We start from the raw sequence: 15,265 nt of genomic DNA, 5'->3' as shown, positions 1-15,265 counted from the left end.
ACAACAACTAGCATCCTAACAACGCACTTACTGATACTTCTGACAGCAAAGCACATAGTGGACTTATTTTAACCTCAACAATACACAGTGTTGGGAAGGTTACTTTTAAAATGTATTCCCCTACAGATTACAGATTACATCCCCCAAAATGTAGTTTGTAACGTAATCCATTAAATTACTTAAAGTGAGTAATGTAATCTGAATACTTTGGATTACTTGATATTGTCAGGCTTTTTAAAACTACATGAACGTAACAACCACATCCTGAAAATTCCTGTTTGTTCTCTTCAAATTGTCTGTTGAGCCCAAGTCTCATGAACAGACTTTTGTTTTACTGTAGAGAAACAAAGACGAGGATCTGAACATGAGAAGTTTTGTCTGTTAAAATAAAATAAAAAGTCCAGACTTTACTGAACCAAATTAAAAAATATTATTGATAGAGAAATGATTTCTATATGTGATCACTGCTTCTTTAAATTATGTCCACCTACTGTTAGTGTCATATTGTTTAGACCTGGTTTAGTCCTGGTTTTAGTCTTAGTTTAAACCTGGTTTAGTCCTAGTTTAGTCCTGGTTTTAGTCCTGGTTTAGTCCTGGTTTTAGTCCTGGTTTAGTCCTGGTTTAGTCCTGGTTTAGTCCTGGTTTAGACCTGGTTTAGTCCTGGTTTAGTCCTGGTTTAGACCTGGTTTAGTCCTGGTTTAGTCCTGGTTTAGTCCTGGTTTAGCCCAAAATGTGAAAACCGGTTCATACCGCTGTGTAATCCATTTATTTCAACAAAGTAACTGTAATCTAATTACCACTCACTGAAACAGTAACTGTAACTGAATACAGTTACTCATAATTTGTACTCTGATTATGTAACTCTGGTACATGTAATCTGTTACTCCCCAACACTGACAATACAAAATATGTGTACTGAAGCAAGACGCATTTTACTCAAATACATAAAAAAAACTGTGTACAAAATCAGACTTCGGCGCGTTTTCTGCAGCAAATATTGAAGTACTTTTTTGTTGCAAACCTTAAAGAAAAAGGTGTGAGCGGTGTCTTAAAATGCATACATGTGAAATGAAAGGACACGCCTGAAGTGTTAGTGCGGTTAGTCATATAGAAACACCACTTCCTCCTTTCACAGTTTGAGAACTGGGTAAAGCGTGATTAAAGGTCTATATTTCACACATTTGACTCTTGTGAGCTTTGAGCCACGTTATGATGCTGTTTCCTCCTCGAAAACAGACGTGGAGTTGTGTCTTATGTCATTCACACGTTTGAGTAATACTTTATTACATCTCCAAAGCTCGATGTCAAAGGCTACGTTCAGACCGCAGCCTGAAGTGATCCAAATCTGATGTTTTGATATCTTGGACTTCTGTATCAATTTATCGCCAAGGGTATTAAATGATTTTGTTACAGCTACAGTTTTGTTGCTTGTTCAGTGAAAGGAAACTTATTTATTCCACACATTTGATATTTTCACTGTTTTGATGATTAAAATGTTTGTGTTTCATCTGAACTTTGCACAAGAAGTGGTTTAACAAAGACGTTTAGTATCACAGACATGATTTAACCTTTATTTTTTATTAAACCATATCGAATTGATTTGAAATCGTATCAATCGAAAGTGCGCTGCATCGACATATGTATCCAGTGTTGGGAAGGTGACTTTTAAAATGTATCCCCCTACAGATTACAGATTACATACATCAAAATGTAGTTTGTAACGTAATCCATTAAATTACTTAAAGTGAGTAATGTAATCTGAATACTTTGGATTACTTGATTTGCTGTAGAGAAGCAAAGATGAGGAAATCTTCACATAAGACGTTTTGTCTGATAAAAGAAAATGAAAAGCCCAGACTTTAGTTAACCATATAAAAAATATTATTGATAGAAAAGGAGGAGACACGGTCATGGTTTGATCCTGTTAAATCCTGTTTTAGACCTGGTTTTAGTCCTGATTTAGTCCTGTTTTAGACCTGGTTTTAGACCTAGATTAGTCCTGGTTTAGACCTGGTTTAGTCCTGTTTTAGACCTGGTTTAGACCTGGTTTAGTCCTGATTTAGACCTGGTTTATACCTGGTTATTGTCCGGCAATGAGTGGAATTACGGGAAAATATAGCCCAAAATGTAAAAACAGGAAAATCCCGCCGTGTAATCCACTTATTTCAGAAAAGTAACTGTAATCCAATTACCACTCACTGAAACAGTAGCTCATAATTTGTACTCTGATTACGTAACTCTGGTACATGTAATCTGTTACTCCCCAACACTGTATGTATCATATTGTGGAAACGTCTTAAAGACACCCAGCCCTACCTGTATCTGATCTTTTAATGTCAGTCTGAACGACGTAGATCTGATTTTTTTAAACGTGACCCAGGACACTTGGATATGTGCTCCTAAAACCGATACATATCTGATCTTTTGACATGTATATGACACTTCAGTCTGAACGGTCAGGTCACATTCATCCACCTACACGTCAGGCTCAGAGTCTCGTCACTGGAGGGAAAGTGGGGTTAGAGAGTTTATTAATATTTGTAAGGATCGCTGTATTCAGGACAAATTGTTCTTCTCAGAACTGGGTGGTTTTTGAAATGATTGCTACAGGTGGTCTTGGCTCCAATGAAAAATAAAGAGCCTGCGAGACAAATCCAAGGAGGCTAAAGACTCAAACAAACAAAGCGGTCGTGGACGTGTAACCTGTCCATTTTACCAAGAACTGGACTGGATTTTGGGAGACAAGCTCAGCGTTTAGGCTACATCGTTGTGTCCCCCAGTGTGCATGTGGGACTCTTTTGGGGCATTTAAAGTTCACACTGGAGATCACATACAAGTCGCATTTAATTGGAAATGTGAACAACATCACAAAAAAATCTGATTTCACAAAAAAATCTGAATTGAGCCATAAAGCAGTAGTTTTTAAGTTAACAGCTCGTTTTACCTTTAGTTCAGTAGAGATCGGCAATTCCGCATCTGAAATCATCCAAATGATTCTAGTGAAGGTGTGTGGAGTTTAAAAACACAGTGGAGCACTTCCTGTATTACCACATGACATCACAAGGTGGAACAAGAAAGGATTGCTTTCTGTTTGAGAGAAGAATTCAGCCTAAATGTGCAGGTTTGTGTGTTAAACATGTGTGAATGAAACAAACACAACTCCAGGTCTGATTGTGATGAAGAAACTCCATTAGAACAGATCAGAAGATAGAGAATAATACTGTATGCACCTTTTAATGATCTACTGGTGAATGTTCATGTTGACACTTCTAGACTTAAATCAAGGCATTTCAGCATCTTATATTGTTGTTTTTCAAATCCTAGAATGTGGTGATGTCATTCTCCAGATGGGGACAGGAGACAGATTTTCCTCTTGACCAAACTGTACTTTCCTATAGATTATCTAAGAGGACAAATGAGACACAAATGTTTGAACTCACTGTATTACAATACAAACAAATCTGCATTTTAAAAGTGCACTATGTAACTTTTTGGTTGTTGTTTCTATGGAGATGTCATTGCTCTGCCTGGAATGTTCCACAGTGTGACATTTAACATCTCTACATTACATTTTTTCAATTACAGATGGTTTTATAGCTCAAAAATATCTAGAAAAACAGACATTCTGACTGTGAGCAGAGTCGCCTCTCCACAGATCTGACCTGTAACTTGGTCTGGTTTGGGTTCCACAAAGGCAGAAAAGTTTAATGCCATACTGTGAAACATTCCAGACACAGTAATAATATTTCCATGAAGAAAAGCGTTTGACAGACCCTCCACCAGAAAAGTTACACAATGCACCTTTAACAAGAGCAGTGTTTGCTGCTCCCATCTGTATTCAACTTTATTGGCCTATAGCAGGGATCTCCAACCTGTAGATCGGGAACTACCAGTAGCTCTCCAACCCCTTCCAAGTAACTCGCCAAGGGATTTCTGGATTACACGTGTAACCAGAGGAGGGACTAGTTTTTTTTGTCCTACCGTAAGGCGTGTGTGAATGCCTCCACCTGTGTGTTGCTGTGCGTGGCGTCACTGACAGTGTTGAGGAGTAACAGATTACATGTACCGGCGTTACATAATCAGAGTACAAAATATGGTACTGCCTTTGTCCTATGTTTTGGTCAGATTTACCCACTGCACACGAATTGTGCTGAATAAGAATAATTTGATTTTCTAAATGTCTATTTCCGTTGTTCATGTATCATTTTGTTGCTTAACTTTGCGCACTAATAAATGGATAATATTTTACAGATATCGTACCTCATCTAAAGCTGCCGGCTGTATATAAGGCTTATATATACTCAGTTTCTGTCGACCGCTGAAACTAGTAACTTGGATTTTTGCTTTATAAAGGTAGCTCACTGGAGGAAAAAGGTTGGAGACCCCTGGCCTATAGAATTGTGTCATCTGAAACTCTGCAGTTGTGCCTCTTCTATTTACAGTCTGTGGAGTTGATAGGAAAGACTCTGTGGCGCAACGGTAGCGCGTCTGACTCCAGATCAGAAGGTTGCGTGTTCAAATCACGTCAGGGTCAGAGCTTTTAAAAGTGCATGGGCAGCAGCAGCAGCAGCTGCTTTCACAGGATGTGGTTGAATAATGCTGGTTGTGTGAACTCATACAGTTTCACAACTGATGTACCAGTTCAGGTGAGACAAAAAACATGGTATGAAATAGAATGAGGCATTGTAATGGAAAATAAAACAGTGGGTTTTATGTCATTTTTAGAATAATTTTGGTTTATAGACCTTTTTCTTCTGTTCTGTTTGGCAATATTTCACAGCTGCAAAATATATTCAACTAAATAAACTTTGGTCCAGTTGACAAATTAAATTTCTCCTTCACTATGGATTCAACTGAGGGATTTTTCTTTCATCTTGTTTGTAAATCTCCTCAGGTATCAGGTCAGTAGTCAGGCTGGTACCACATTTCATTTCTCTCCAGCGACTAGATCAGGAATCAGAATACACTAGACAGTTTGCAAGAACCTCGGAAGTGCAAGTTCGGGCACCAGCCAATCAGCAAAGAGCCAGACATTCTGTTTTGGCAACGATTCCCCAGATCGAGGATTTAAAGGTGGAACAAAGAAAATGTTTGGGGCGCTCTGGATTGTGGGGTGTGCGGTCGTTTTTTGATGCGGTTGGAGACTTAAGAGCGCACCTAATAGCCTGGAAAATACCGTACCAGCAGTGTTGGGGAGTAACAGATTATATGTGCCGGAGTTACATAATCCGAGTACAAATGATGAGTAACTGTATTCAGTTACAGTTACCGTTTCCATGAGTGGTAATTAGATTACAGTTACTTTGTTGAAATAAATGGATTACATGTGGGATATTCCTGTTTTCACATTTTGGGCTAAACCAGGTCTAAACCAGGTCTAAACCAGGAATAAACCAGATCTAAACCAAATCTAAACCAGGTCTAAACTAGGACTAAACCAGGTCTAAAACCAGTACTAAACCAGGACTAAACTAGGACTAAATCCAGGACTAAAGCAAGACTAAACCAGACCAATACCAGAACTAAACCAGGTCTAAACAATATGACACTAACAGTAGGTGGACATAATTTAAGGAAGCAGTGATCACATATAAAATAATTTTTCTATCAATAATATTTTTAATTTGGTTCAGTAAAGACTGGACTTTTTATTTTCTTTTAACAGACAAAACTTCTCATGTTCAGATCCTCGTCTTTGTTTCTCTACAGTAAAACAAAAGTCTGTTCATGAGACTTGGGCTCAACAGACAATTTGAAGAGAACAAACAGGAATTTTCAGGATGTGGTTGTTACGTTCATGTAGTTTTAAAAAGCCTGACAATATCAAGTAATCCAAAGTATTCAGATTACATTACTCACAAGTAATTTAATGGATTATGTTACAAACTACATTTTGCGGTATGTAATCTGTAATCTGTAGGGGATTACATTTTAAAAGTCACCCTCCCAACACTAGGTACCAGTTAGCCCCGTTAGCAGTGCATTACATACACCACAACCAAGTAGTAGCGATTGGTTAAATAAAAAAAGTACCTGCCTACCGTCGAGCGAACAAATCCTAATGCTGCGAGGTCAGACAGTTTCCACAAAGTGAAACCAGCTGATGAATCAGGGTAGTATATCAGTAGTATTTACAGACAGATACAATCAGACCAAACAAATCTCTCTCTCTTGAAAAGTACCACACCTTGTATTGTTTTAACTCCACATGTTCATCCTGAGGCCAAACCAAATCATGATGTCACCAGTGGCTGCCTGCTCACAATCAGCATGTGGTCCACTCTTTCACTTTGTAATGTCAGATGTTTTGTCATTCTTGTATAAACACTGCGAGCTCACAGAGGCTCTGGGGGACTGGAGGAAGAGACGGACCCAGGGAGGCTGCTGGTCTCTGGCCAGAGCGACCCAGGCCCTGTCCTGGTCATAAGTGTTGCAACAAAGAATAAACCTGTTTTCTATTCCATGACTCACAAACTTAGACTTAGACAAACTTTATTGATCCACAGGGACATGATCTGGACACAGGAGCTCACACATCACATCATAATATAATAACAAAGAGCAACAATAGAAATGGTAACAATACAGTCGAAGCAGAGGAAAATCGCAAGAGACTGAGCTTGTGATGTCATGTGGTAATACAGGAAGAGCTCCACTGTGTTTTTAAACTCCAGAGACTTTCACTGGAATATTTTGGATGATTTCAGCCTCAGCATAACCTGCATTTGTCATCTTTTATAGTTTGTTTTAAGTCACTAAGAAAACTCAGCATGTCCTCATCTTATTGGTTTTATCAAATTTAGAAACATTTGTCCAGTTTTACTTTACTGTTACTTTTACTCCAGTGAAGACTAAATCCACAAGTACTGCTGTGTACTTCAGCTGAGCCTCACTGCCCCTCCCCCTCCCCACACTCCTCCATTGCTCTGTGAAAACTCCACGTTTCCCTCCAGACTAGACTTGTTCTTTTTCTCATGCGATGGTGGTATAGTGGTGAGCATAGCTGCCTTCCAAGCAGTTGACCCGGGTTCGATTCCCGGCCATCGCAGTATAAAACAAATCTTTTCATAGACGATAATATGTTCATCAGAATCTAGATTATATCATTCACTGTCAGACTGTCGCTGCATGTAAAAGCAACATTCTGACAGAGATAAGTGAATAAACAGACGATGTGGTTCAGTATTACACAAATATTCTTTTAAAGTTTGTATTTAAAGGGCCTGAATCGAATAACTGAATTTTATGTTTCGTCGTCATAAACAGACCTGGAGTTGTGTTTTGTTTCATTCACATTTGTTTAACGCACAAACCCTGAATATTTAAGATGACTTACTCAAATGTCAGTGAATGAAACAACAATGAAAGGTAAGAAACAGACACGCAACATGTGTTTGGACCATAGACTAGGACAGGCATGTCCAAACTATGGCCCAGGGGCCCAATGTGGCCCTCAGACAAGTTTTTCTTGGCCCTAAGACTTAAAGGTGAATTGGCCCAAATGACCTTGCATCAATTAAAAAAATATTTTTTACTGCAACTTTTTTGAAAATCTACCTTGATGAAGCTAATATTTCATATCTAGTGTGTGGTTTTAAGGATCTTAGCATGAATAAAGTCTGATGGCTCATTCTAAACTGTTTAACATGCACACATTTCAATTATTCTCTATACTGAGCATCAGTCTGCAGCCCTCGATCAGCCCTCTGCTTCGTCTGTGTTTAGATATGTGGCCCTTGATGAAAAAAAGTTTGGACACCCCTGGACTAGTGTGACCATATTTTCTTTTATCAAAACCAGGACATCGTAGGGGGGGTGGGAGGTGGGGCCTCGTCACTGACATTGAGCTACTCTCACCTGGAAAAGCTTTTGAATGTTTTTCAGTGTCCTGGTGCTTTGAGGTCCCTGGCACCACCACTGGACACTGAAACATATGTGCTGCTTTGTTCACTGTGCACATGGACTCACACTTTCTCAACCGGGACGGAGAGCAGAGAATTTCTTGTACAAGTCATCGTTAAATGCGCATTTGTGCTTCGGCATGTTGCAGACTGACCGACTGTTTGTGTCTGCTCGATCCTTCTGATGCACAGAGCTCAGTTTAATGGCCCAATGAAAGGTAATGAAAACCCGGACATTTCTATCACTTAAAAAAAAACAAAAAAAGCCAGACGCCCAGGACAGGACATAAAAAAATTGACATGTCCAGGGAAAAATGGACGTTTAGTCACCCTACCATAGACTGTATATATATGAATAGACCAGCCGCCCTGTTCCAAATAGGAAACGAGCATGGGTGCACTTCCTGCTCCTTCTGACCCTGCCTCCCATTGACTTATATTGGAATATTGTGGCTCCTCTTTCTGTACCTGCTGCAGTGAACCTCATCATTTTGGTCTTTAAATGTTTGAATCTCTACACTCTATGTGATCCTGATGTGATCTTGATCGAATGAAACAGAAATCACACACCAAAACTCTTGTAGTGGTGCAAATGCAAGGAGCAGTAAGATAAAAGTGAAAGCTTTTTTTTTTTTTTTTTTTTCAGTAACTTTTCAGCAAAAAAGTGTTTGTCAGATATTTTTCTTGCTTTGGACCACAGCACACAAAATGGTTGCCAGCCCAGGTGCTTGTATCCCCCTCCAACGAATGAGAGGTCCCAAAGTGAGGTCACCCAGTGAGTTCAGCCCACTCTATGACAAGAAAAAAGTTCAGATATTTACATAAAAAATATTCTATTAAATACAGAAATAGTTTAACCATATCACAAAAAACATCTTAGGTCAAACTCCATATTCAGTCCGTGAGGAGCTAGAGTCTTAAGTTGGTGAATCCAGAAGTATTCTCTTTTTGACAGGTGCATTTCTAGATTTCCACCTCTAGGGGGCAGTTCCACATGTTCAACACCAGTATATCTTAAGGAAGAGACAGGATGGTTAAAATCTACAAACTGAGCCGCCACAGGACACGTCATGTTTTTACATTTGATTGTATTCCTATGTTCTGCAATATGTGTTTTTAAAGTCCTTCTTGTTTTTCCCCCATAGGCTTTACACAGGGACAGGTGATCATATAAAGAACAGATTTAGTTTTGTAGTTTTATCCGATGTGATTCTGTTCATAATATAATAATAATAATCAATCTTTATTTATAAAGTACTTTTAAACACACGGTTTATAAAGTGCTACTAAAGCAACAACGAACAATACAAAAAGAAAAAAAGCAGCGTGCAGAAAATACAAAAACAAACAATGATGTAAACAATTCAGTTCATTAAAATGAATAAATAAAAAGTAATAGATAAAAAGGAATACAGAATTGAATCAAGCTAAAACCAGCTAAAGGAAGGCCAACCAATAAAAACTAGTTTCAAGAAGTGATTTAAAGATAATCTTGATGGTGTGAGCCTTATTGTTTCAGGCGGGTCGTTCCAAAGCTGAGGAGCCCGAACTGAAAAGACTCCATCACCTTCATCCAGAGTCTGGACTTTGGAACAGACACAGGGACCTGCCTGAGGATCTGCGGCTGCGGGAGGCTCAGACAGGGTTAAAAGTTCTGAAATGTAACTTGGTGCAAGACCTAAACAAGCTTTAAAAGTGATCAGTAAAATCTTCAAATCAATTCTAAAACACACAGGAGCCAGTGAAGGGAAGTAAAACAGGGTCATGTGTTGTGAGGAGCCGAGCTGCTGCTTCTGAACCAGTTGGAGGCGGGAGATGGATTTGGAGTCGAGGCCGGAGAGGAGGGAGCTGCAATCGTCTAGACGGAAGAAGATGAGCACATGGACTTTTTCAAGATCGGAGCGAGAGAGGATCGTTTTGATTTTGGGATTGGGTGACTTTTGATATGAAGGTAGAAGTTGAGGTGAGAGTCAAAAATAACACAGAGGTGGTTTCTTGCAGCTGGGCTGATGTTGAGCTGAAACTATTGACTCTTGTATAATACAGAGCCTCATTGACTGGAGCAGAACACTATGGGTGACGCCACTGTCACTTTTTTATACAGTTTGGACGTGTACTCACTCACAGAGCAGCAACGACAACAAACAAGTCTCTCCACTGAGCGCCCAGTGAGCACATGCTTTGTTCTGGTCCGCTACGCTAAAGTGAAACTGAAATGTACCAGAACTTCAATGTATATTTATTTTGTGGAGAGCAAATGGCTTACTGTGAGTAACTAGAACGTCTGAAACTCAAACACTCGATGTAAACGAGATGTCGCTTATCTTCTGCTGCTAAAAGTGTGGCTACATGATAGACATTTTTATTAACAAAGATACCTGCAAAGATTTAGTGCTTAGACTCACTTAGTGCAAGCACCTTAGGCCACGTTCTCACCTACTGGGATCCTTGAGCTGCTGTAGACTGAGACTGGAGAGGTCTGGCAGGTTTTGGAGCAAAGATGATTTGAATTTAGTTGTGTAACGCACTCAAACTTCCATGTGCAGTAAAGCGATTCCAATCCACTCCTCCCTGCTCCTCTTCCTCTCACCTCACAGTGAAAAGTCCACGTTTCACTCCAGGAGAAAACACACACTTTCTCATGCGATGGTGGTATAGTGGTGAGCATAGCTGCCTTCCAAGCAGTTGACCCGGGTTCGATTCCCGGCCATCGCAGAAATGGTTAAAGCTTTTCAAATACTGATTGTGTGACATAATCTGGATAATGTCACGCACTTGCCATGTTTACATGAGGGCTTTAATTCTGAATAAAAATGAATTTCACTTTAAAAACACTTAATTCCTAATGATCAGCAAGTGGGTGGTTTATTCTGATTGTAAAGATGAATTAATTCCTTGATCATGTGAACGTTTAGACTACGTCCACACAACAATGCTCCTGGATTTTTATTTTTTTTGGGCGGGTTGAAAAATAATTTGCATCCACACACGTGTCAGATCAATAAATTTTCACATTCAGTCGACAATGGAGCACTGACAGAAAGCTGCGGTTTGCTTGTCCACACGGCAACACAGTGCCGGCATTCTCCGATTTTTCCACTCTGGAACCCATTCTCAAAAAACACAGTTTTCGTTCATCCGAAATGCCAGCTCTGTGTGGACAAAAGGCCAAAACAAATAAAATCTTCACAGTTTCAACCAAAAAACATTGTCATGTGGACAGGCCCTTATTCTTCTTAAAAAATAATTGTGGTCGTTCAGCACATGCTCATTGTGTCGCCCTCCTGACACGATCTGGACAATCCAACTCCACCAGTCCTGTCTTCGGACTTTCATCCACGTCTCTTTGGATTTGTGAGTGGGATGTGGGAGTGGGCTGAGGCAGAGCTCCAGCTGCTGCACAATTATCATCGGAACAACTGTGGAAAAAGTTTGGATCATGTTTGTGTCCGTGGCGTAACAACAAACTGAGATGACAATAAAGCCAGTAGCAGCTGAAGTGTGTGTTTTCTTCCGATCAACATAAATACCTTTAATCAAAAGTATACACGTACATTTTTAAAGTTTGTACTTCCTTCATTTTTATTCACCAGCATCTAGCCTCACATTTTCATAAATCATTGGAGAAGTGTTGTGGATCCCAGGCACAGTTCTCTGATAGTTCTTCAGTGGTGGGTGTATCAGAGATGGACAGGAGCTGGAGCACAGGACACTGATTACAAATATTATAGAACAGAGCTGACAGAAAGGCTGTTTTGGTTTTTCATTTGCAGATTGATGATTTGACAAGAGTTACAAGTTGAACATTTCTTGAACGACATATAAAATTTGTAGTGTTGTCACGATACAAAAATTTCCTTCTTTTCGATACAAAGGAATAGACTCGATACTCAAAACTGATTCTGATACCACAATGATCATTAAAAATACTTGGTTATAATGGTTTTCAACATTAAATCATAGTACTTTCTTTTATTTTACCATGTGGCCTTATATCTGTGTAATCCCTCAGTCGTCCAGCAACATAACTGTCAAAATTTGTAAGTGAATAAAAATTTTTTTAAAGCCCAAAGTTGGTGTACAGAAGCAGACTTGGCCTCTCTATGAATGAGAGGAGGAAGTCTTCATCCCAGCCTCACTGCTCCTCCTCCGCTCCCTCGCTCCACCTCTACCTCCTCCCACATCCCTGTGAAAACTCCACGTTTCACTCGAGAAGAAAAGTTTTCTTTTTCTCATGCGATGGTGGTATAGTGGTGAGCATAGCTGCCTTCCAAGCAGTTGACCCGGGTTCGATTCCTGGCCATCGCAAAAATTGTATAATCTTTTTCAAATATGATAATATGACATAATATGGATAATGCTATTGCTGCATGTAAAGATAACAGTACAAGTACAACAGTACAAGGATCATGGAGCAAAAATATACACGTGCATTTTTACAGTTTGCACTTCAGTATGTTCTAGACCAGGGGTGTGCAAACTTTTTTCAAGGGCCACATCTCAAAACACAGATGAAGCAGAGGGCAGATCAAGGGCCGTAGACTGGAGCTCAATACAGTGAATAATTGAAATATGTGCATGTTTAAGACGTTATAATGAGCCATAATGAGTCTTTATTCATGCTAAGATCCTTGAAAACCACACACTAAATATTAAATATTCGCTTTATCAAGGTAGATTTTCAAAAAAACTTGCAGTAAAATGCTCATTTTTAATTGATACAAGGTCATTTGGGCCAGTTCACCTGGAAGCCTGAGAGCCAAGAAAAATTCATCCGGGCCATAGTTTGGACATGCCTGTTCTAGACAAAAGCATCTACAGTAGTCCTTGTCTCATAGTATAAAGGAAGTTTTTCAAGAGTTTCAAGAGTTTGGTAGCTGTTAGCTCCAGGTGTAAATTCCAGATGAGCCTTAAAGAGAAAGTTCCCTATCCCACAAACTCGTGCTCTGGACCAGTGCAGGCCACAGGTGCTGCCGGTAAGGATCCTGTCTGGTACATGAGTAATGTAGGAGCCCCTCAGGGAACTGTCCTGTCTCCGTCCCTGTTCACTCTGTACATGTGTGATTTCCAGAGATGTACAGGAGCCACGTGGTTTTGGTTCTTAAAAGTATTTGAATTTGGCTTTTAGTCTACCTAAAAGCCAAATTCTGTTAAAAAATCTATAAACTGTTAAAATCAATGGGAGAGAGCCAATGCAGCTCTAATTAAGAAAGACAAGAAAAAAAAGTATAAATTTATTTATATTAAATTATTAATTTATTACAAGGTTTAAAAAAAAAAGAAATACAAAAAAAAGGGGGATCCTCACTAAAAACAGTTTGAAAAGAGGTTAAAACAGTAGGTGAGACAGTGTGAAAATGAGGGGGCAGTTTGTAATGTGATGTAGGGGAGTCTGATCGTCCAGTTGCCTGATTCGTGTCCCGCCGTTCCTGTAAACAAAACAGACCGGCAGCAAAACCCACACACAACAGACCTCTATTTGATAAGGTTATCAGTGTGCTGGACTATTAAACAGACCCTCACTGTTGTCTCAGCATTGCAGTGTTTAGGGAAACTATTTTGGTCGGAGGCAAGAAACACGATAGCGGTCAAACACAGTGCATAACCTCGTGTATTTATCCTTGATAATGGTAAATTCCTGTTGCATTATCAGATGCACAAATAGAAACACGGAAGAAGGAAAATGTCTTTTTCGGATTCTGAGTGAAAAGAACCACTAACGGTGAATTAAACGACTTTCAAACATTCGCAGAGCAAACGTAGAAGATCCTAACAAACCGTGGACTCCAACAAGTTCAACAACACATCGAGACTCTTGGAGGTTTTCATCTTTTCTGCTGTGAATGGCCCAGGAGTTTCCACCAAGTCATTGTGGATATCGCCCAAGTGAATATTTGTCCAGGTAGTTGGCGATTCCGACCAGAAATTTGGTTTGGTCCAGGCTCTGTCGGGGTTGAAAAGGGTGATTTGGCTCCATCGATGCTTATGACCAATTTCTGGTCGTCTTGGGTCCACTGCCATTAGAGTGGATAAATAACCGGGATCAATACCCTTTGGATCACCACTAACAAGTGTAAAACACTCTGGATCAGGCGTCGTGGAGGCTCGTGATCTGACTTTGGTGAAGGCTCCTGTGCAGCAGCGTGCTCCTGAGTCCAGGCCCACTCTTCCTTGTCAGACTCTCGTTCTCCTTTTTATTTCCTGTCTCAAGTTGAACATTTCTTGAATGACTCATAAAGTTTGTAGTGTCATGATACTAAAATTTAATTAATTTCGATACTAAGGAATAGACTCAATACTGATTCTGATACCACAATGATCATTAAAAACACTCTTTATTTAGACAACAGAATGTGAGTTTCAACATTACATCATAGCACTTTCTTTTATTTTACCATGTTGCTGTACAGAAGCAGACTTGGCTCCTCGGTGAATGAGAGGAGGAAGTCTTCATCCCAGCCTCACTGCTCCTCCTCCACTCCCTCGCTCCACCTCTACCTCCTCCCACATCCCTGTGAAAACTCCACGTTTCCCTCCAGACTAGACTTGTTCTTTTTCTCATGCGATGGTGGTATAGTGGTGAGCATAGCTGCCTTCCAAGCAGTTGACCCGGGTTCGATTCCCGGCCATCGCAATCTGATAATCTTTTCAGTTTTAAAACATGCTGCTTTTTTATTTTTTGGATAGATTGAGAAAACTATTGTCATGGAACCAACTCATATGTGATCTTATAAAAGAATAAAAGAAAATGTCTGTGTAATCCCTCATTTGTTAATACTCCCTACAACTGTACAACTCACTCTTATGTAACAGATAATACTCCCTACAACTGTACAACTCACCTTATGTAACAGATAATACTCCCTACAACTGTACAACAACTCACCTTTATGTAACAGATAATACTCCCTACAACTGTACAACTCACTCTTATGTACCAGATAATACTCCCTACAACTGTACAACACCTTTATGTAACAGATAACACTCCTACAACTGTACAACTCACTTTATGTACCAGATAATACTCCCTACAACTGTACAACTCACCCTTATGTACCAGATAATACTCCCTACAACTGTACAACTCACTCTTATGTACCAGATAATACTCCCTACAACTGTACAACTCACTCTTATGTACCAGATAATACTCCCTACAACTGTACAACTCACCCTTATGCACAGATAATACTCCCTACAACTGTACAACTCACTCTTATGTAACAGATAATACTCCCTACAACTGTACAACAACTCACCCTTATGACACAGATAATACTCCCTACAACTGTACAACTCACTCTTATGTAACAGATAATACTCCCTACAACTGTACAACTCACTCTTATGTACCAGATAAT

At 39.6% G+C, this 15,265-nt stretch overlaps 5 non-coding genes across 5 annotated transcripts; all 5 read left to right on the top strand.

Annotated features, from left to right (window-relative positions):
- The first annotated feature begins 4,462 nt into the window (after window positions 1-4,462).
- On the top strand, window positions 4,463-4,534 carry trnaw-cca (transfer RNA tryptophan (anticodon CCA)). Its single transcript has one exon. It is a non-coding gene; the product is annotated as a tRNA-Trp (tRNA).
- Window positions 4,535-6,976: 2,442 nt separating this feature from the next.
- Window positions 6,977-7,048, top strand: trnag-ucc (transfer RNA glycine (anticodon UCC)). Its single transcript has one exon. It is a non-coding gene; the product is annotated as a tRNA-Gly (tRNA).
- Window positions 7,049-10,544: 3,496 nt separating this feature from the next.
- Window positions 10,545-10,616, top strand: trnag-ucc (transfer RNA glycine (anticodon UCC)). The gene has a single exon. It is a non-coding gene; the product is annotated as a tRNA-Gly (tRNA).
- Window positions 10,617-12,137: 1,521 nt separating this feature from the next.
- Window positions 12,138-12,209, top strand: trnag-ucc (transfer RNA glycine (anticodon UCC)). Its single transcript has one exon. It is a non-coding gene; the product is annotated as a tRNA-Gly (tRNA).
- Window positions 12,210-14,463: 2,254 nt separating this feature from the next.
- trnag-ucc (transfer RNA glycine (anticodon UCC)) lies at window positions 14,464-14,535 on the top strand. Its single transcript has one exon. It is a non-coding gene; the product is annotated as a tRNA-Gly (tRNA).
- Window positions 14,536-15,265: the final 730 nt, after the last annotated feature.

Source organism: Boleophthalmus pectinirostris, unplaced genomic scaffold (genome assembly GCF_026225935.1).
Source record: "Boleophthalmus pectinirostris isolate CB_2022bp ecotype Guang Dong unplaced genomic scaffold, ASM2622593v1 HiC_scaffold_15, whole genome shotgun sequence".
Lineage (NCBI taxonomy): Eukaryota > Metazoa > Chordata > Actinopteri > Gobiiformes > Gobiidae > Boleophthalmus > Boleophthalmus pectinirostris.
Note: the sequence above shows the minus strand (reverse complement) of the source record. Positions and strands in the feature narration are given on the sequence as shown.